The 21,297-nt window shown below is 37.6% G+C and overlaps 1 long non-coding RNA gene across 1 annotated transcript; it reads left to right on the forward strand.

The window, feature by feature from the left end:
* Window positions 1–357: 357 nt before the first annotated feature.
* Window positions 358–19,663, forward strand: LOC109500811. Its single transcript, XR_006600123.1, has 5 exons — window positions 358–1,492; window positions 3,218–3,270; window positions 16,353–16,506; window positions 17,628–17,703; window positions 19,226–19,663. It is a non-coding gene; the product is annotated as an uncharacterized LOC109500811 (long non-coding RNA).
* The last annotated feature ends 1,634 nt before the right edge of the window (window positions 19,664–21,297 follow it).

Here is a 21,297-nt window from a genome sequence, read left to right on the forward strand (position 1 = left end):
CCCTCTCTGCACTCCTCTCTGATATCTTCATATCAGAATAGAGATACATTTGTAAAAATTTGCACTAATGAAAATTTCTTTGAATTAAACCCTACTATCGTCTTCTAGCAAAATCTAAGCTATATGAATAAATTACTGAAATTCACATGAAGCTCTACAGTAAAACGTGTCTAAATTATTAACAGTACAATTTGCTGAAAGATAAAGAGACCAAGAAAATAAAAATACGTGACATCCCAGACATTCTGTGTTATCATGCCTTTCCCGCTCTCCTCCTCCACCCTTATCACACACAGAAGCAGTCTGGGCTAGAATAGAGCTCAGATGTGTTGGCTTCCAATAAACCTGGCATTGAAATTCAGTCTACCAATTTATTAGCTGTGTGACCTTGGGAGGATCATGTAACTCTTTTGAGGCTTGGTTTCTTCAACTATAAAGTAAACAATTTTCAGGCTTATTGTGATAATTCAATGAGATCATCTATTTAAGCTGTAGGTATTTAATGATTTATTATTATTATCATTATTATTATCAGAATTTTGAGGGGGAGCCAATAAAGAACACATTTCTTCCCTGCCTAAGGGTGAAACCAACTGAGAAATGAACGTAGAAGTCATACAGATGGACTTTGAATTACTAATAACAGCTGGGCTGAAGATATAACTAGGTATGGGTCACAATAGGCTTGCTAGATTCTCTCTGGATAAAGTCGACCCCTCTAGTCACTGACACAGCTGTATAGGGACAGGCTTCTTTCCTCATGAAAAAGGATACACCAGACCATCCTCTCCCACTAAGCAGGGCTGCTACAAGAGCGAGCCGAGATGATCTGTGTCATGAATTCCCAGACATTTCTAGATGTACCTATTATTGCCTGTCCTGGAAGGAGGGAACAAGAAGGTTAAGAGAGACTGGAAGTCCCTCCATATGGAAATTTAAGATGAAGGGGCACTGAGATTTCTTCCAAAGTATTATAAATTTGATGGATATAATTTTAGAGAATTGATTTTTAATAGTTAAAAGTTGAATATTATAATACCTGTATTTTATATGTGAATGTAAATATATGTGTCTATATTGTGTGTGTATGTATATATATCCTCAATCCTTTTTCTTTGATACTTTTCCTACTGTGGTAAATTGAACTATTTTTCTCAGTTGTTACCTTCCTCCCACTAAAGAGTTTTTGCATGCTTTCTCTTTGCCACAATTTTCTCAGTATCTTCTCTATAGGTGAAGTATACCTTCCCTGCCCCATCAACTTTGGCCATGGTCTTGTGACATGCTTTGGCTAGTGGAATACATGTGGATATTAGTTAAGCCATGTCTGAGCAGAAGCTTTAAATGAGCTTGTGTGATTTGTCTCCATCTATCCTTGACCATCTGTCTTTCACTGTAAGAACACCAAGTCCTATGTCTGGCTGCTTCCTCAGTCTGGATTCCAAGATGAATGGACACACAGAGCTGGCCCGATGGACCCAGCTCAGCCTAGGTAAGATCCTACCTGGTTACCTATGTCATCAACACATCTGCAGCTGACCTGCATCTTTCATGTAAAAGAATAAGTGTTATTGTAATTCACTGTGCTTTTAAGGTTGTAATACCACCAAATATTGACTAAACAGTAGACCATTTGTTCTTACTAGATCACTGACCAGACAGCTTTCAGGGTCATATCTCAGGTGAGAAGCAAGAATAGTAGTCAAAGCTCAGGACTAGGAGCACTGGGGTGGCTCAGTCAGTTAAGCGTCCAACTTCAGCTCAGGTCATGATCTTGCAGTTCTTGAGTTTGAGCCCCATGTTGGGCTCTGTGCTGACAGCTCAGAAACTGGAACCTGCTTCGGGTTCTGTGTCTCCCTCTCTCTCTGCCTTTCCCCACTTGCACTCTGTATCTCTCTCAAAAATAAATAAACATGTAAAAAAAAAAAAAAGGCTCAGGACTAGCTGGTCTAAATCATATGGAATTGTGCTGAGTAAGCCTGACACCTGTTGACCTGTTAATAATGTAATAGTGACAGCCAAACTTCTCACAGAGACTGCTAGCACTTTCTGAGCTGGACAAGGAATAGCACGTGGTTAGACACTGCCCAGTTGTTGTTCTGTGAATACCAGAAACAACAGGATCCTTACTCGGGGAATCCTAGCTCTCCTGATATGTATATTTGGAGGAAATGTTTTCTTAATGTGAATCTCATTTTAAGTTCTAGCAAGTGCATGGCAGTCAGGAGTGTATCAAATTGTCTTAGCCCTCCTGCATAGTATAATTTAACGTGTGAACGTTCCAAGTGTGTACTTGGATCTGTGAAATTGAATTGTGGCAAATACCTAGGTCTTATTACAATATAATATATTATAATAGAGTGTTTATGACCCAAAAGATTTCCAAAATCCAGTAATGGCCAATTTATTTTGAGAAATGCGAAAATAAAATTTGATGTCGCCTTGCTTTATACGATGGGATTTGACTCACAAATGTTTTTCGTTTTTGAGATAGTGTACTTGCAGAGTGACTAAGGACAAAGACTCTTACTGAACTAACAGGACTCATTTCAAATGCCTACCTAACCCATGTCCTAACTTTACATTTTTTGGGCAAGTCACACTGAGCTCTCCCCACCTGCAAAAACAGGGACAGTGATAAACCTACATAACAAGGTTGAATAAGGATTATAGGAAATTATATTTTAAAGCACTTAACACACTGTCGTTGGCATATTGTAAGCACTTGATATTTGTTAGACATATTTTTACTATCATCTTTGCCATATATAATTATGGACAAAGCGTAAACAACATTGAATATTTTAAAAAGTTTCAGCTGTTGGTACTTCCAAATGATTAAAATATGAATGAAATTTCATCAAACACTGAAGTTCCACTATTGTGATAGAGGAGATAAAAGGAGAAAAAGGAAATTCTGTTTTGTTTTGACAAGACAAGGCAGTAAGTTCCAAAAATATTAAACAACTGACGTCAAGGTGAACATTTCAAAATGACACTGCCTTTTAGTAATAATTATACTCATTTATTGTATAGCATTTACTCTTTTCAAGGAACTTTGCTGGCCATTTTCTTTAACCCTCCCAGCTATTTTATTATAAAAGTTATTTACATATTTCATACGCATACCAGAAGTCAATGACATTTCTAAAAACACTGGCTCTTGAAAGCGTCCATAGAAAATACTTTTAAGGTTTTATTTTTATTTTTTTTGTAGAATGGATTCACCGCCTTCTTCTAGAGGTTTACTCCTTTGACAACACCAACCCAGTAAGTATGAAAAATCTGGGTGTGTTTATGTGTATTCATATGAATATTTTTATATTTTTCTTTGTGTGTTTGACGTTTCATAATTTTAAAAAAGCTTTATGGAAATGATTCAAACTGTAAAATTATATGAAATTCAAATTTTAGTGCCCAGAAATAAGGTTTTGTTGGAATTCAGCCATGTGCATTTGTTTACATATGATTGATGGCTATTTTCGCACGATCACAGTAGAGAAGAGTAGTTGCTCTAGAGAACGTATGACCTGCAAAGTTTAATATTTATCATCTGGACCTTTACAGAAAAAAGTTCACTGATCCTTACCCTTCTAGGGTATATATCTAGAAGTGGAATTTCTGTATTCAAAATAATGCCTATGAATATATAAATATATATACCCTTTATAGTATTACGTTTACAGTATATGTGTGTGTTTATTGATTGGTTGATTGATATAATATGTAAATATTGCCTAATTGCTCTCCAATGTGATTGTTCCAATTTATATTCCCACCCACCAGGAGCATTTGAAATGTTTCCATTTCTTCATATTCTTACCAGCATGTTTTTTAACACCTTTGTAATACTTGCTAATCTATGTCTCAGGCTCTTTTAAAGACTATAGTATCTAAAATTGTTTTCTTCTTAAAAGTCTTTATGTTTATGGTTACCTTTAAATTGGTGGCAAATGATATTGGTATATAACAGTAAAGTGATATGCAGAAAATAATGATGGATTATGAATGACTGAAATTTGTGAATCAGTGAAAGAGTGGAAACTTTCTGTGTTTTAATCCTGGGTCAGTCACTTGCTAATTGTGTGTTCTTGGACAAATTATTTAGCCTTTCTAGATTTAAATAAAGTGGAAATAATTGCTAAAATTTCCCTGTCTCTCTCATAGTATTGTTTTGGAGATTTATTGAGATTGTTAAGTTAAAGACTTTGATATAAGTATAGAACGTTATTTAAACGTAAGACATTACTGTGTTGTACCGTCTCCATGCATAACCTGTATCACAACTTAACTGAAGTTTCTACTGTTTCAAAGGTGACCAACATCATCCACTTTTGGAGTTTGGGTTTTGCTCACCTTGATATTTCTGTCAATAGTACCAACCCACAACGCTCCATTTCTACTTGTAGAAATTGTATTCACTGTTTGTTAGCCCTTTTTCATGATATTTTGCCCAGATTCCATTCCCTATCATCATCTTGCATGATCTCTTCCTCCAGTAAATCTTTATATTACTTGAGGATGTTCTCTTATAACATGGGATATATTCCCTATTCTTACTTGGGCTGCTTATGTGCTATGGGTAGGAATTGTTGTATTCCTTTGGCATCTTCTTCAGACTCCAACGTTGTTCCTTGAACATAATACTAGTAAATCCATGTGTTGACTTTAATTTCTTTTATAAGCATCTATTACCCCTTTGGAAAGTTTTGTTTGCCCTAATTTTGTCTATATGGCTGAATATATGACCCTTTAATATGGTAAACAAGGTCTTGGGTGGTGGGTCTCTTCTTGCCTCTTGAGACTCATCTTACAAGAGCCTGTCTTCCTTCTCTCTGCATCAGCCACCGTCATGTGCCAGTCCCCCAAGCATGTGTACTCCTGCTTTGGGGCCTTCACATCTACCGTTCCTAGGGTGTGGAATGATCTCCCTCCCTCTTCGTGGAATAATTTCTACTTATTTTTCGTACTTTTTCTCAATTATTTATTCTCCAGAGAAGCTTTCCCTTACTTCCTTAGTTATGCCAAATATACTTCTTCTATGCCCTGATAATACTACAGACTTTCCACTGGCAGTGTTTATCAAAGTGACAATTTCATATTTATTTGTATGATTATTTGCTTAATGTTAATCTTACCCATTAAGATTTATGCTTGAGGAACACAAGGGAATATTGGTTTTGCCTCACTGTTCTATCTCCAACATCTAATACAATACTGCATACATAGTAAATGCCTAATGATATCTGTTGGATGACTGAGTGAATATACACTTGCTGTGTCCCCTGTAAAATAAAATCCAAAGTACTGTCGTCCCTTGCTCCCATTTTCCATGATCAATAAGGAAACACATAAGCAATGGCATAAATTGAGCTTTATTTGCTTTAGCCAAGTAGTCTGGGAAAATTTCCAGGGTGTCAACACACCAGTCATATCTTCCAGGAATCAGTGACTTCTTGTAGCAGTTCTTAGTGACTTGCTACCACTGACCCCTGCCTTTTGAAAATTATATCTTCTCCAAGAAAATGCCAGAATGCTGTCTGTGATAGTTGGACTCCAGCTACAGGCTACTCTAAATATACCCAGATGCCATTTACTTTAAATTTCTATCAAAAAATTATCAGGTTGTTAAACCACTGAAGAATAATACACAATTTAAATTCAAGTGTCAAGCAGCATGTCGATGTTTAAGAACAGGCCATCTTGCATTTGGTTTCTGACATAAAAAGTCCTGTCTTGCTGTGAGGTATGAATTACAGGCAACCCTATAACATCACATATCAAATCTGACACTAAGAGCAGCCTCCATATACATAAACACATGTGCATAATTACTATTCAAGCTGTATTTTAAAAGCTTTTATGATCAACAACACTAGACTTTATTGCCACTTATTAGTCTTAATACTATGGCAATAGATTGTGGCATACAGAATTTTAAAAAGTACTTAGCTTTTGAAGACTTCAATAAAGCGAGTTTTCCTAACTTTACCCCCAAATATCTTTTTCGTTAATTGCCAAAATGATCCGGGAGGTTGTGTTTAACAGGAGATAGAATATTTTGAGTTCAGGGTACCATGTTTATATATTCTTATTATAAATTCCCTCACAGTATAGCTATGGCAAGGACACGGTCTGTGAACAGATGTCAGCAGTCAACAGAACATATACAATGGCACTTCATCTATTGTTGTAACTTGGCCAAAGCCTCTTTCTGCAGCATTGTCTGTTGTCTTTCCACAGCCTTGTTAGCATGTATGTGCCGCTTAGGGCCACCCAACTGAAACACAGGGAATTGTCTTCTGGATTTTGTTGAGGACTGAGCGTTACTTGTCTTGATCTAAACTTGCCTCTTTACTTTCTAGAGCCTGAGTGTGGAAGAACAAATGCTTGCTTTTAACCAGAGGAAACGATCAAAGCAAATGGTCTGGATAAGATGGCTCTGTGTACTGGTTTAGTTATTGACTTAATCAGGGAGAGAAATTATTGCAGAAAATGTTCATATGCAGTCCTGGATTTTCTAAATTAATGAAGACTCTCATTTCCATTTTCAAACAGTGCTGCTGGGTATCATTCCTGCTTAATGTCACATTGTTGCTGGGTTGGTAGTGGGCTGGCATAAAAATGGGGTAGAGAGAAGGTGCCAGTCAATACTAGAAAGGCCCAGGAAGCAAGAGCGCCAATAGAACATCTGGGTTAGAGATACAGCTGCTTTGGGGAAGGTTCATATCCTTATAGATGGGGTGATAAAATTCGGTGAGTCAGAACTTATATTATCGTGCATTTCGTAATAAGCTTCTAGCAGTGTTGGAGGACTGTCGTTGCCAAGACTGCTATTTACAGAGGAACCATTTGTGTTTCGTTTTATTTTGCTTGATTGCTTCCATCGTATTGTGATGAAATTTGCCCAAAGTTTTGATAAAGGAGACCTTTTAACATTAATAGTGAATTTTAGAAATATTATTGAAAATTGGGACTGCGGCAGTGTAAAAATCTGTTTTGAATCAATTTTCTTTGATGGAATAAACAAACATTGACGTGAGAAGGAGTTTTTGACTACAAAATGGTATCATCCTGTATCAACAGTGGTTATTCCTGGCTGAGGGTTTTCGATAATTTAAAATTCTTCCTTTTTGTTTGCCTCTGTTTTCTGAATGCTTTCCTTTTTTCTCTTTTTTTTTCCTTCCAAGTTTTTTATTTAAGTTCCAGTTAGTTAACATACAGTGTAGTATTAGTTTCAGGTGTGGGATTTAGTGATTTATCACTTACATGCAACACCCAGTGCTCATCACACATGCCTTCCTTAGTACCCATCACTCATTTAACTTGTAATGTAAAAGCAGACACACATACATGAGCATACAAGCACGTGTATACATGTGCAAACACGTGGACTTATTTCCCTTAGTCTGAGCTGCTGTTTTGAAGGAACATGTATTCTTACCCTCCCGGATTCTATCTCACAACTGTTTTGGGGTGGGAGAGATAGAGAGGGAACGATAAAGGGTGAGATAGGCAAAAACAGGAACTTCTGCGCCCTTGTCTGTGGCTGTTGTTTGAGTTGGATCTTTGACTCCCATTTTCCTCACTTTCCTGTAACTTTTGCAACTGTGGTATTCAGGACAGAAGTTAATTACTTGGCACGCTAATGACTTATGCTTTCCAAAGACCTTCACTTGTGTGCATTGTGAATTTTCCTTGTGGTCTGTTGGTGTTGTGGGCATTGTTATAGTTTGCCTACAGAACAGTCCTCTTCTCTACCTCAACTGTTTCCTTGCTAACGAAACCCAGCACTTGTTCAGGTAGTGGGTGGCCATGTTTCAAAAGCTCTTATTTAGCTGCCAAGGAGTGGGATGGCCCATGTCTTCTAATCTAAGTCAGTTGTGGTAGCTCTATTCTCTTTGCCAGTGGTGGATTCAAGTGTGCACATGTGACACAATCCTGGCCAATTAAATACAAATGAAAATTTATTTGAGAGTTTTTTGGGAAATGTTTCCTTAATCTTACAAAAGGAACATAAAGCAGTGGCTTGTGCTTTTTAAGTTGTTGTAAATGTGGCACAAGGGTGAAAACCTTAGAACTACCACAGACACGTTCCCATGGTAGAACAAAGACAAAGTCAACATGCTGAGGAAGGATTTGAGAAAGATGGAAGACGCCTGGTCCCTGTTGATATTGCTCTGCTCCTGAAAACTTCTACCTCTCAATTTATTGTTGTGAAGCAATAAGCTTTCTTTTTTTTTTGTAAATTTTTTTTTTAACATTTATTTATTTTGGGACAGAGAGAGACAGAGTATGAACGGGGGAGGGGCAGAGAGAGAGGGAGACACAGAATCGGAAACAGGCTCCAGGCTCTGAGCCATCAGCCCAGAGCCTGATGCGGGGCTCGAACTCACGGACCGCGAGATCGTGACCTGGCTGAAGTCGGACGCTTAACTGACTGCGCCACCCAGGCACCCATGAAGCAATAAGCTTTCTAATTGTTTTATCCACTTTTTTTTTCTTTTTTTTTGGTTGGATCCCTTACTTGCAGCTAAGATCATCCTAACTGGTTCAGCCTGTAGCCATATTTCAAAATGAGTCTCCCCACTCCCCTCCATTTCCTGTAGGAGATAAATAACTCAGAAAACTGTTAACTATTACTTGGATAAATACAGGATTGTTTTAACCCATGACCCATATAATGGTTCATTTTAGGGAGAAGGAACACACACACATCCTGCCAAGTGCTTTAAAACAACATGTGAATTAACAGTTTGGAATGCATTTAAAAGATCTACCAATACAGAAAGAGTTGAAAATGGTATATAACAGACAATTTAATACTAGGCAACAGTTAAAAATAGGGTAGCTCTGTGGGGATTTATCTGGAAAAGGCTTTAATATATATTTTAAGTGGAAAAAAACATGTTGCATACCTACATATGCAATATATTATTTCACATGTGTGCATGTATATAAATGTGTGCATGCATATAAATTATATTTTATTTTATATAGATTTGTAAATGAATAGAAAAAGTTCCAGAAAATGTAAAAACAAATGGAGGGTGGTGGTTATCTTTGGGGAAAAGCTAGACTGAGGAATATAAAAGGGATGTTAAAATTCTTTACTCTATATTTAAGTAACATTTGAATTTTTAGTGAAAGAATTTATTCATGTATTACTTATGGAATTAAAACCTAAAAAACCCATAGGTCATGTTAAAACATTTACAATGGCTTTTAACTCTGTGATTATTACTTCCCACCTAATCCATTAAACAAAAAAATATGCCTATATAATTCACTTTCCTTTATTAATATTTTGAACTATATATAGAGATCTGCTTTTTTTTCTTTTTCTTTTTCCTTTTCTGTTTTTGCTGTTGAGCACTTATTTCTCTCCCCGCTTTCCCCAACATACACTTGTTAGGCCCACATGTCCCTTTCATGGACTTTTCTATTGTATATAGTCTAGGAAGGGTGGGTGTTCCCTGACTTCAGTTCCCTCTCTGGCCTCGAATCTGAGGCACCAAACCCTTAGTTCAGCCAGAAGTAGGGAGGCGCTTGCTCCTGGAGTTTTTATGTGAGTGCTTCAAGGTGAAAAGAAAATTTGGGGGTTAAATTGGTCACAGAGGGGACTCGAGGACCAAATTTTTTCTGTAGGGCATAGGTCCTTTTGGCCCAAGCTACACAACCTTTGGGCCTCTTTGGGTTTCTGCTTGCTCTCCAGACCTTCCCTTGGGAGCCCCCAGTGTCCTTCCAATCTGTTTGCTTAGATAGCTGAGTGTACTTATCTTGCTGGCAGCTAGGAACTGACAGATACAACTAATGTTAACTAAAATAGACATGTCTCTTTTTCTATGTGAGGTGATCCATAATCCCCAGGAACATCCTATGGGAGAAGACTATTCTTGGAATATGAATGGCCACAACAAAGTTTTAATCTGTGATTTATACAGCAGCAAGCCGGCTCTGGGGCTTTCTCTATTTAATCATAGCAATGATGATGCATTGTTCTTTTATATCCCTCAGGCTGCTCTCACTTTTGATTACATAGAGAAGGCACAGAATTCTTAAAGACATAATGAATCCAGAGGTCTTTCACCTGGAGTTTGACTTTTAAAGAATTCTATTTGTGACTTGCTTTACAGTTGTAAATTGTGGACCTATAGAACGACTGTCATTGAATTTAGTCCCTGGAAGGAACTCAGTATTTATCTATGAACATACCTTCATTTTAAAACTAAGAAACTGAAACTCCTAGTAAAGAGACTTAACCCAAATCATAACTATTTAAAGACAGAACTGTGCTTAGAATTCAAGTCTTCTGAATCCTTGTCCCAAGTTCTTTCTTGAGACACCACTCTTGAAGGATTTTATGATAATTAAAAAAAAAAAGATGGAGTTTAAAAGCCACTTTGCTTTGAAAAGCGTGGTAAATAGATTCATAATAATGCTTTTTAGACATCAGCTAAAGAGGAATGCACTTAGCATTTGCTTCACTTACACTTCTGTTGTTTGATTATCACGTTTTAGGAAACTCTGCCTTTTAGATAGAAATAGGAAAAAGTAAAACACATTTTAAAAAAATATTTATTTATTTTTGAGAGAGAGAGAAGGAGAGAGAGAGCAGGGGCAGAGGAGGGGCAGAGAGAGGGGAAACAACTTGAAGTGGGCTCCAGGCTCTGAGCTGTCAGCACAGAGCCCAACGCGGGGCTCGAACTCACAAACCATGAGATCATGACCTGAACCCAAGGCAGAAGCTTAACCAACTGAACCACCCAGGTGCCCCGTGACCTTCTCACCTTTTAAACCCCTACTCAAACTTCAGGTCTCAACTGGCTCAAATGTCATTTCCTCCGGAAGCTTCTCCTGACTTCCAGAACAGGTCTAGGTGTCTCCCCTCTGTTCCTAGAACACCCTATGCTTAACATACATCGCACCCCATGAAATGGCCTCTTTTTCAGTTTGTCTCTTCTTCCAGACAGAGAGGCCTTGAGGTCAGAGACAAGACTAGCACATCCCAAGTGTCTCACAGGGTGCCTGATACTTAAATATTTATGTAAAGTTGATAACACATCAGGAGCCAATGAGAGGTTGTTAGGCAAACAATTACACCAGCCATAGGATTTTTGTTAAAAGAATTCACAGTTGGTGAGCTCTCTACTGCCTGAATCAAATACCAAATCTCCATCACAAGTTTCTCATCAATGGATTAAATATGTTGTGAGTTACAATCATATGCCCCACTAGAGTTAGCTGCTATGGTGTCTTTAGGGAGACCAGCTTTGAGCTGGAGAGAGAAAATTAATGCAATTGGGAAGCAAGTTTGAAAACAAAAGTTAGAAGAAATCCATAAGGATAAATCTAGAAGTACCTAACTATATGCAGCAGGTAAAGCTCAATGTTGGCACTCAAAAGAAAGAGAGATCAGGGCAAACTGGAACAGACATAGTATTCACTGAGGGATCTAAACATGAGCAATCTCTAGAATAAAGAATAAAATTTAGCTTGGTCACTTTTAGGAGGAACTAATTATAGGCTACGAAAAGAGGCCCATCTGTCATTGTTTTCAGTTTACTCTGGTGGTTAAAAGAAAAATCTTTTTCAGAAGGATTAGAACCATAATCTTTGAGTAATGGATTAAAGCAATTAATTTGAAATCCATTCTTAGTTATATTTTCAAGTAGCTTCATTCTTCCTTCTTTTTATCCTGCCATTGATTTCATTATTCTTCCTGAATAATATTGTTATTCAGCTTAGAAAAAATATATACAAAAATCCTGAGGCAGTCTAAGGATATTATTCTGAAAGTGGAGAATTTCAGCAACAGTCCACAGTGCTGTACAGGAGGCCAGCATTTGCCCGTTTCAGCCACCGTTAGCAACCCATCAATTTCTCACACAAAAAGTCACAGTGACCTACAGTTGAAGAGGAGTCACTCTGAACCACTTAGTCAAAATGACAAGCATGTCCTTGGTGACAGGATGTTTGAATGGTTGGCCAAGGGTTTGCTGGGGTGACAGCCTATGGGTCTAATTGGAACTGCATTTTCCCCTGAAGAGCTTTGAAAGGCTACTTCCATCTCTGGTCCCCCCTCTCTCTGAATTTGCTTTATCTTCACATTCTTCAGTTAAGTGATACATAATTCTGCTCTTATATTACTTTATCAAACACATTACTCACTTAAAATAGTTACCATAAAGTTAGAACTCCTAGGTAGCCCTTGTTCTTGAGCCTGAGATAGTAAGTAAAAGTCATGTATGAGACCACAGCCAGAAAGAAGTACCTGCAGGCAAAAAAGGATGTAGGGACCCTCTTTTCTATCATGGGGACTAAAATTGCATCTTTGTGGCTGTATCTCTGTTATGTATCATTTCTCAAAACAGCCATTTTTAACAGACATTACACTCTCCTGGTCCTTCCCTTGAACCTCATAATTACCTACAGTCCTTCAATATTATTAATTTCATACATTCTATTTTTTGATAGCCTTTTTTTTTTTACCTCATTCCCTCTAGAACCTCGGTTTCAGCATTTGACACCATCTAAATAACCAATCTATTGATTATCCACGTTTACCCTGTCCGTATGACATTGCTTCTTCCCTTACTTGACTTAACTCCATGGCCAATCATTCTAATCACTTCTTGGCATGCACTGCCTGAGAAATCTTTTACCTTTCTTTTCAATCTGGTCTGTTGGTGACAAATTCCTTTCAACCTTTGTCTCTCCGAAAATGTTTTTATTTCACCTTTATTTTCCAAAGACCTTTTTGCCAGATGTTTACTTTGGAAACTCTGAAGATGTTTTTCTAGTGTCTTATGGCTTGCACTATTTGTGATGGGAAGTCTATAGCAATTTATTGGTTTTCTACGTATAATGCGTGTGTGTTTTTTTCCTTCTGAATACTTTAAGGATATTATCTTCATCACTGTTTATTATCAATTTGATGTTGGTATTCTAGTGTTGTTCTCTTTGTGTTACCCTCCATGTAGTTCACAGAGTATATTAAGTCTGTCAATTTGTAATTTTAGTCACGTTTGGAAAACTTAAACCCTTGTTTATTCAAATATTTTTATGTTCACTTCTCTTTCTTCCCCTTCTGGGACTCATTGGCTCATATTTTAGACTGCTTCGTATTGTCACTGAGGCCCATGTTCATTTTTATTTTCAGACACTTTGCTTTCTGAGCTTCACTTTGGATAATATATAATATATATTGCTATGTCATCAAGTTCACTGATTTTTTTTTCCTGCGGTGTTAATCTTTTTTAATCCCATCCAGAGAGTTTGTCATTTATGACTGTATTTTTCATCTCTACAATTTCCATTTGGGTCTTTTTCCATTTCCCTCTCATTATGTTCATATTTTCTTTCAAAGCCTATGTATCTGTTAAAGTCTTAGTCTATCTGTCTTATATCTTTTAAGGTCTTACTCTTCTAATTTTATATCTTTATTATCTCTGTATCTGTTTGTAGCAGGTGACTTATTTTCTCCTGCTAACGGTTGACATTTTCTTGTTTCTTAGTATTTATTATATTTATTATTATATGCTAGACATTTTAAATTTTATGTTCAGTGCCACATTTCGCTTTCTTTCTTTAAAAATGTTAAACATTTTCTTTCGGGTAGTTAAGTTACTTGGGAATCAGCTTGATTATTTTGAGGGTTTTTTGTTTTACATTTTGCTAGAGTGGGTCTAGCTTAGACCTACAAGTAACCTTCTTGGGTCTCTAGTGAATGTTTCAAGTGTTCAATAAGGACTCTCTACTCTGGCTGGTTGGAACTCGAACATCTTCCAGCTTGGCATAAACATGACAATTGCTTCAGCTTAAAGCTTCCCATTTGTTTTTTTTTCCAGCATTATTTATGGCTTAGTATTCAGCAACAGAATCAAAACTTCCTGAGTTATTTCTCTGTTACTTTCCCTGTAAATGCCAGTTATCTCAGCCTCCCTCAATTCCTTAATATTTTTCTTCTCAACTCAGTGAGACCACCATGTTCTGTGGGACCACCCCCTATCCTGTGGCTCAGAAATGACTTCATGTAGAAAACCAAGAAAAATCATTTGTCTTCCCTCTCTCGGGGATCACAGTCTCACATTGCCTAATGTCCAATGTTTGAAAACAGCTGTTTTACATATTTCTTCCAGTTTTCTCCTGGCTTTTTGTTTTGTTTGTTTTTTGGTAAAGTCTTGTTCCAGTTACCTTAACATGTGTAGAAGCAAAAGTTCTGAGTATGCTCCCTTTTGAAGTAGGGGCTTAGAATAGTGCCACGATTCAAAAGCTGGATGTTCTCATCCCAAATAAAATGTTCAAGAGGAAACATGAACTTCAGGTTGAAAAAATCTTGACTGGATTCCTGGTACCACTATTTACAACTTGCATGATTGTGAACAAGACCCTGAACCTCTCTGTGCTTTTATTTTCTCTTCTCTATGATAATGGTAATGACAATACCACCATGGGGGTATAGCTGCAAGATTTGGATGAAATAATACACATGAAGATCTTGTAGAAATTACTCAAATTTAATTCCCTCAAAGAATCCTGTGACTTTCCCAGTTTGCCCTGATCTCTCTTTCTTTTGAGTGCCAACATTGAGCTTTACCTCCTGCATATAGTTAGGTACTTCTAGATTTATCTTTATGGCTTTCTTCTTATTTTTGTTTTCAAACTTGCTTCCCAATTGCATTAATTTTCTCTCCCCGACTCGAAGATGGTCTCCCTAAAGACACCATAGCAGCTAAATCTAGTGGGGCATATGATTGTAATTCACAACATATTTAATCCACTGATGAGAAACTTGTGATGGAGATTTGGTATTTGATTCAGGTAGTAGAGAGCTCACCAACTGTGAATTCTTTTGACAAAAATCCTATGGCTGGTGTAATTGCTTCCTGACAACCTCTCATTGGTTCCTGATGTGTTGTCAACTTTACATAAATATTTAAGTATCAGGCACCCCGTGAGACGCTTGGGATGTGTTAGTGTACAAGACCTGATCTCTGACCTCAAGGACTCTCTGGTCTGGAGGAAGAGATAAACTGAAAAAGAGGCCATTTCATGGGGTGCGATGTATGTTAAGCATAAGGTGTTCTGGGAACACAGGGGAGACACCTAGACCTGTTCTGGAAGTCAGGAGAAGCTTCTGGAGGAAATGACATTTGAGCCAGTTGAGACCTGAAGTTTGAGTGGGGGGTTTAAGGGTGAGAAGGTCATTGCAGCAGAGGGAAGAGTATGTACAAAGAAATGAAATTTGGACAGAACTATGTTTGTTTGTTTTCCGAATTTGGAAGGACCTACATGGCTGGAACTTAAAGTAAGAGAAGAAGAGTATCACAAGCTGGAGAAATCAGCAGAGCCTTGTATGTTTCACGAATGCTATTGGACTTTATCTCCAATGTATGGAGAGTAATTTGAAGTGTCTTCAATAAGGAAGACATTACCTTGATCCTATTATTGAGAAAACATTCCAGATAGAATGTGAAGTGAATGGAGTTGGGCAGGAATAGATACAGAGAGAGCTAGTAAGGGGCTGAAAACTGTATTTCATTAATTTTAAGACATATGCTTTTCACATATTATTGTCTCTGAAATACGGGTTCATCTTGCCAATAGTGACATGTCCTAGATTAACTGGTATCTTTTATTTTCTTCCTAGTGACAAAAAATATAATAGTAGAGTTTACACACCATGGCAGCTTAGATTCAAGTCCACAAAGTCAGGAATGACTGTAGCTTTAACTAAAATAGTTCAAGCAGAGCTGAAGAGCAGTGGATGTGAAATCAAGACATATCTTGGAGTCCAGATCATCAGGATCTGATGACTGATTGCATTTGGGAACATGAGATTGAGGGAAAAGTTGATGATTTCTCCTGTTTTTATTTTATTTTATTTTTCATTTGAGCAGTTGGGGAGGTGCTGGTTTGGGTAGCAGGGTATGTGTTGGGGATCAATAACCTCAATAAAGAATTCAATAGGGTTTGCGGGGATGAGGTGGAAAAGGTATGGGATGGGGGAGATGAAGAGTATAGTTCTGGGGACCATCCAAGTTAGAATGCCCCATCAGGCATTGTATCTACACTTCTGTTGATGAAAGGAACTGGAACAAGAGATGTAGGCTTTTCTGCTGTGTTTATTAACCAACAAACACATAAAGTAGCCACAGTTACTTTAGGCTGCCAGGGAAGTAGTTTCCCCTCGAAGGCTACTCTTTCATGAGGATTAGTCTCATTCCAGAAGTAAGCATCTCTAAAGAATGAACTCTTATATTGATGCCTCCATCTTCTGTGTGTCTGGTAGATTTCCCTTGGGAGAAGTCTAATCTTCTTTTTCCTGGATCCCTCACGTTTATTTTTAGGATAACCTCACCATCTTATAGAAAAGCCATATGTATATTCACCTTAGCTGATTTCAAGAGCCCACATTTAAAAGAAATTACTTGGGAAGTCTTGCCTTTGTAACTTCAAAGACCAGGATGCTGGTTTATATTTGTCTGCAGGAATAGTGGAAAGGTAAGAGAAAGAGGAGACTCTTCTGATCATGACCCTACCTTCTCTCTCTCCATAAGTTCTTCCTGGACTACCAGTACCAGGCACATTTTGATTACGCACCTGCTGAGAACTTTGCCAGGCAGTGGTCCCCTTTTCCATATGGTGGGGCTCTGAACCCCTGCTAGTGCTGCCCAGGGTACACAGGTATACCTGATGGTATAAGCTGATCTTCTGGCTTTCAAGAGCCTTATGGATCCTGAGTAGGGCTTGGAGAGAGGATAGGAAACTCTGGTATGGCTATAAGGGGCTGGCCTTATTTCATTCATATGGTGAAACTCAAGTAGACTGGTTGGGCATCTTAATACTCATTAGATACCCATTGAAGGCCTTGAGTTTTAGAAGATGGAAAGTTCAAAGCCACGCAATGATCTGGCAATATTAAAACCTGGTTTTCTGAATTCCAGTTAACTCTTCTCACTAGATCAGAGAAGCTACTGACAAAAATAAGAAAGGTTTCTTGAAGTGTTTTAAATTACCGTAAATGGTATGGAATGTAGGTCCCTGAGAAAGGTCTAATATTCAGGGGTCTCCCAGATGTCTGGAGTAATTTCACCAAACATGACACCCCTTAAATTAGTGATAATATTAAGGTTGTCTTTGCAGCTATTTAATTCTGACGAATAGAGCAGGGAAACCTCCAAGAAAACTCTGCAGAGGCTCCTAGAAGGCAGGGGGTCAAGCAGAGATTTGTTTGCTCCCAGAATCTAGGAGATACCCTGTGTTTGGGCCCTTTAATTTTGATAATGGACCCACAATGTGGTTTCCCTGATTATTCCTAGGCTCAAAAAATATCCAGCTGAACGAAGTACAATGTTGGTCATTGCCCTGGGCATTGTGCATACACTGGAGGACTTTCTGGTTTGGTCCCCAGAAACTGTTGCTCCCAAGCACCAGGAGGTCAGATCTGAAGTTTTGCTGCTGTGAGTGTGTTGAATGCCTTGTCACAGGCTGTTCTGTTGAGTGAGATCACAAAGTTCAACAATGGGTTATGTTAGCAAGGGAAAGATTTTCTTGTGTGTAGAATCATGCCCTTCAGCAAATCTGTTAACCTCATTTGAACCTGGACCCTTTTCTTCTTGAAGGTAATAAAGCCTCTGAAATGACTGCACTTGGCAAGAGGGTCTCTTGTGTCATTTACAGCAGGGGAGAACTCACAGAGTAAGTGAATTACTTTGGTTTCCAATAAAAATGTTAATATCTGCCTTAGATGTGAACAAAGGACACTGTATTTCAATAATGAGACGATCAAATCCACAGGGGCTGAGGGAGATGGGTGTGTGGAGTTGATGCCACTTAGCTCCAGACAGAGAGAGTGGGGTTGGGGGGAGAAGGAGAAAGAGAGAGAGAGGGAGAGGGAGACAGAGAGATGAAGGGACTGGGAGAAAGAGAGTGTGAGTGAGCATGAGCCTGAGCACGGAGAAGAAGAAAGACCTTAAGATAGGCAAGCCTTTAGAGGAACTCAAACTATTCAAACTGGGATTGAGAAATCACCAAATCAAACTGTTCTCATTTGGTAACCTGTAATAGAAGAGAAGGCTGTGTGTGTCTTTCTTCTAGGACTCTGGTATGTGGTGGTCATGAAAAAGAAACTTTAGAATATAACTTTGTTCTTTTCAATTGCATAAGATGCAGGTAGCCTTTAAAGAAGAGCAGGATAATTTTAACATAGAGAAAAATGTTCATACCCATCAACATTATGTTATTTTGTATTTCAAAACTCAACTCCCATCCCCCACCAAAACCCACAAAGATTATATATACTTTGTTAATGAGCGAGCAGAGGCTTGTCCATATAAGATTCTGACTGAACCGTTTTTTCTATATAGTGTTATTAACAATAGCTATCATTTAACAAGCACTTACTACATACGAGACATGATGTTAAAAGCAGTTGCATGCAATGTCTCTAACTTTAGGGAACTTTCCAGGTTGTACAATCACCCCTATTTTAGAGATGTGTAAACTGAGACTCAGAGAGGTTAAGTGACCTGCTTAAGGTCAAAAGGCTAATGGGAAAGAATTGAGTTAGGTTTAAAAAAGCTCAATGTGAGGAGGAATCTATGGAGGAAATTCACTGTTACTAGTAATTTGCAGGCTATGTGCTTCCATTTATTTACCTAAGATCCAGGAATAGGCAATCCTAGCACTTGAATTCTATTTAAGGATTATTTCAATATAATTGGGTACAGCTAATGTCTTAGCTTTATCTTGGAGTTTTACTCAAATGTCAACTTCATTTGTAAGTATTGCAGTCTTTTTTTGTATAAGTTATAGATCTAAATAACCAAATAGTGATCCACATTCGTACAGGTGGATATTCTGACCTTAGATGTTCTGAGGCCTTAAACACCCCCTTCCTCTGAAACTTACAACAAGAAAAGCCAAGTATAGGAGAGTTTTCATTCACTGAAGTCAATGTGTATTTCCTTCATATCTCTATTGAAATGCGTAAGCCCGTTTCAGCCTCTGTAGTTCTCAAGGGTAAACTATGTTGATATTTAAATTACACTTATAAATAAATATAATTTATTAATCAGCCTATAATAATTTCCTACAGACTGTGAATTTAATTATTATTTTTTTAACCAACTTCTAACCAAAAGTTGATACTTATTCCCAGAAGATGACTAATTAAATCTTTCAGGGCTCAGTTGAAGTTGATAATTCTAATCTCTCTCAGATAAATTCAGTGACTGGAGAAGAGGACATCTCTAGAGATAACTGGAAAGGAGAGGAGGAAGGGATAAGGAGACCTCGTAACCTGTAAGTACCCTGGATATTATCTTCCCAACCTGTCTCTGAACAGGTGACTGCCATCTTCTTGAGTGTTGGCATTTGAAGGAATAACATTTAAAAAAAACAACAACAAGAATTTCCCAGAAGGATTATATCCAAATGTCATGTTTGAGTTGCAGTAGAATATAATTTCTGGAAGCATGGCCTTTGTGTGTGTTTGTGTTTGTTAAAAATGTTCCTGCCGGCATAAGTTAGAAGGCAAAAATTAAAACAGTTTATGGTATTCATTACATGGTCATCCAAGTTTTCTTTATTCACAAAAATATTTACTTACTGTTCCTGAACTACCATGTAGTATTTTAATAAACATCACCACATTGCAGCTTCTGGCAGATGTTGGAATTGTGCTCATCTATAAGTATATCACATTATTTTATTTTATTGTATTTTATTTTATTTTATTTTATTTTATTTTATTTTATTTTATTTTATTTTATTTTATTTTATTTATCCTGACAACCTCTTTAATTGGCAATAATTTTCAAACATTCCCAACTGACTTCTCAGATGGGATGCTGTGGCTGACATACACTAAGATGACTTCAGAGAGTCACGCTCTTGTATAATCCTTCCCCTTGAATGCAGGATGCACCTGTGGTTACTTCTGGCCAGTAGAATATGGCAAAAGGATGCAATTCCCTTGATTAGCTTACACTATATGGCAAAGGTGCTGGGATATCACTCCTGTGATTATGCAATGTTACATAAAATTCCTTTTCCACAGCTCAGAGTGAGAGATTCTCTGACTGGCCTAAAATAAGTAAGCTGAATATTGTGGGACAGTCAATGTAGGCAAACTCGTGGCAAATAACTAGTGTGTCCTCTGGGATGTGAGAGCAGTCTATAGCCAACTGCTAGCAAGATCTTAATTATACAACTGCAGGAAATCCCAACAACTTGAATGAGTTTGGAAAAGAAACCCAAGCTCCAGAAGAGAACACAATTTAGTAGACACCTTCACTGCAGCCTTGTGAGGTCCTGATCAGAGGACCCAGTTAAGCTGTGCCCAGAACCTTGACCTATGGAAACTGAGATGATAAATATGTATTGTTATAAGTTTGTGGTCATTTCCTACTCAGCAATAGGAAATGAAGACAGGTGCTATGGCCTGCCTATCCTATCCTATTCATTTTCATTTTCATTTTTCTGTCGAAAAGAATTGAGTGATAATGGAATTGTAGAATATTAATATAATTTAAAATAGCTCCAACTTCTCATAAACTTTAATAGCTCACTTAGAGGATACTTGTAAGTAGTAAGCCCTTTAACTGTATATAACAATGAAAGGCCAAGGAAGGGCAAGTCACTTGAGCTCTAATTTGGGATTGAGTACAGGAAGCAATTGCGGGATCTGTTTGAGGGGGCTAAGGACTTGGGTGGGGAATCACCACTTTCTATTCTTATGCTTGAGACTTTTTTGGAAATAGCAGCTGCTAAACAATGTAATCACAAAACACAAAAGTGTTTTCATGACACTAATTGTTCTGTTTTCTGGAATTATCATAGGGAATGTAATCGAAGGGTATCCCATAGAGCAAGTGGAAGAGGAAAATTGTGCAGTGACATTATTCCTGAACAATGCTGAGACCTATATGGTTTAATGTGGGCACTTCTTTGATTAGCGGTTGGTTTCGTTAAAAAATATATAACTACCTATATTTGTAACTTATGAAATTAATCTATTCCCAAGTTAAAAATTTCAAGCCATACAAAAATATACACTAAAATACAGATCTTGATTTGTGATGTAGTTACATCCCAATAAATTCATCATAAATTTAAAATATCCTGTCAAAAATGCATTTAATATACCTGGCCTACTGAACAGCACAGCTCAGCCTAGCCTACTTTAAATGTGCTCAGAACACTTACTGCTGACCTACATACAGTTGGTCAAAATCATCCAACACAAAGCCTTTTTTAAAATAATGAAATGTTGAATATTTCATTTAACTT

Source organism: Felis catus, chromosome B3, assembly GCF_018350175.1.
Source record: "Felis catus isolate Fca126 chromosome B3, F.catus_Fca126_mat1.0, whole genome shotgun sequence".
Taxonomy (NCBI): Eukaryota; Metazoa; Chordata; class Mammalia; order Carnivora; family Felidae; genus Felis; species Felis catus.